This window comes from Arachis ipaensis, chromosome B10, assembly GCF_000816755.2.
Source record: "Arachis ipaensis cultivar K30076 chromosome B10, Araip1.1, whole genome shotgun sequence".
NCBI classification, from domain to species: Eukaryota; Viridiplantae; Streptophyta; class Magnoliopsida; order Fabales; family Fabaceae; genus Arachis; species Arachis ipaensis.
In genome coordinates this window covers 127,758,307-127,760,497 of record NC_029794.2, presented here as the reverse complement: position 1 = coordinate 127,760,497, position 2,191 = coordinate 127,758,307, and positions in this window count along the sequence as shown.

The following is a 2,191-nucleotide window of genomic DNA, read 5'->3' as shown; positions in this document are numbered from 1 at the left end:
ATTTTCTAATAATTAAATTATATTTTTATTAAAATATCCTTTAAAATATTTTGTAATGATTAATTTTTTTTACTAAGATACTCTTTATTTCGAGGGTTACTTGAAACATTGATTTGGGCCTAAACGTGAGGTGCAGATCCTTTTGTGTGGCAGCGTCCGACTTGATATGCCAAAGTGCTGTCTGTCTGAGTTCTTCGTGAGGAGGTAGGGGTGGTACCTGCAAGAGACTCCGATACTCAAGTTAACTGGCACTGGATTCGATAGTCCCAGAACGTTGGACCATTAAATGGTCCCAGAACAAAACATGTTTTAAGTTTTTTTAATAACTGTTAAATAGTTCTTTTCTAATTTTAATTACAAATTAACTCCATATATTTTATTTAATCATAAAAACTATTTTTTTTATAAATTATTATTTTATCATATATCTATTATGTTTATTAACAATAAAAAACAAAAACAATAACGAATTAGATCTTTTATTGATCGTAATAAACTTTTTGACTATTCCAATCGATTAAAATATTATATTTGATCCGTGACGTTCGTCCAGGACTGTGAAATCGTGTTTTTTTGAAAATCAATCGATTGGATTATCAAAACAATCGATTCAATTTCACGTTTCCCATAACTCAATCGATTGGACTACAGGTTGTTGTCACAAAATAATCGATTGAAAATTACAAGACAGCATGGTTTTCGCAAAAATCAATCGATTGGTCATATTACCCAATCGATTGAAGGATGACTAAAATGTGGATTTTTTTTTTTATAATTCAATCGATTGTTTATACTACCCAATCGATTGAATGCTTCAAAACAACTTGAGATCTCACAATTCAATCGATTGGTTGTATTAACCAATCGATTGAATTCATCAAAACAATATAGATTTACCAAATTCAATTGATTGGTTGTGCTACCCAATTGATTGAAGTGTGTACTACGCCTCTTTCAATTTTGTTATCGTTTTTATAAATTATTATCTTATTATTTATCTATCTTATTTTTAAAATTCATTATTATTATTATTATTATTATTATTATTATTATTGGAAGGTACCTAACGTAGCCTTCAAAGGAACCAAAGAAAGGAAATGGAACTTGATTTACTATGCATATGTATATATATAATAATAAAACATGCTTTCTTTTATTTATTAACCTTGACACCTAGCCAATATTTATTTTAATCATGGAATGTCATTATATATTCTTCCCATTATCTCATTCACTTGGTCAAGGTTCCAAGTGTACAAAAGAAGAAGTAAACGTGGCTTGTTTGAATGACACCTAAATGCCTTAGCTACCACAAATTTCCATCCATTCCCATTAGCTTTAATCACTCCCATTTCTTTCATTCATGCTTTACCGAATGGAACTTGAGAGAAAAGAAAAAGGGAAAAGCCGTAAGGGAGAGAGATTGAGAAACCATAGAACATTCGAGCTTCCGGTTTTAATTTCTTGAGATTCGTAAATCAAATAAAAAATCTAATCCGATAAAAGTGTTCGTATCCTTCTCCTCTACGTATTAGCGTCACTTTTGATCAGTGGAAGTCGACGGTGACGTAGCTCTCCTGCCCCTTGAGTTCGGCTAACTGGAGTTTTAGGAAGCACAGACGATTTCTGACGCTTTCTCCTTCAGCAGCTCGATCAGAAAGCTTCTTCGAAGCTTCTGTTATTTTGATTTCGTATGAAGGTAGGAATTTTGTTCTGAAATTAACTGTTTTTAAACTATGAATGCTATGGAAATCTAGTGGATATTTGTAAATAATTTATGATTGTTTGAAATGACTGAATGATGAGTTTGAGTTGTGTATGTGACTGAATTTGATGAATATGTACTTGATTTCTCGATTGAAAAGAGGTTGAAAATGGTTCAGTTGGGACCCGAAAAAGGGTGGCTAACCCCGAGTTTTAGGGGAAGTGCTGCCGAAATTTTATAAAATCTGAGGTTTTATTTGAAAAGTTATTTTAAAAGATTTGGTTTTGAAAAATTAAATTATTTGAGATTTATTTAGTTGAGAAAAGGTGTATTCTATTTTTAAACTAGATTTATTAAGAAAAACATAATGTTTTAAATCCAATTTTGTAAGGAGAGATTTTGTTCTAAGTGTTGTTTTGAGCTTATTTTTTTAAGAAAAAGGAATCTCTGCCACAGGAGAGCAGAGAACAAAGATTAAAGGATTAT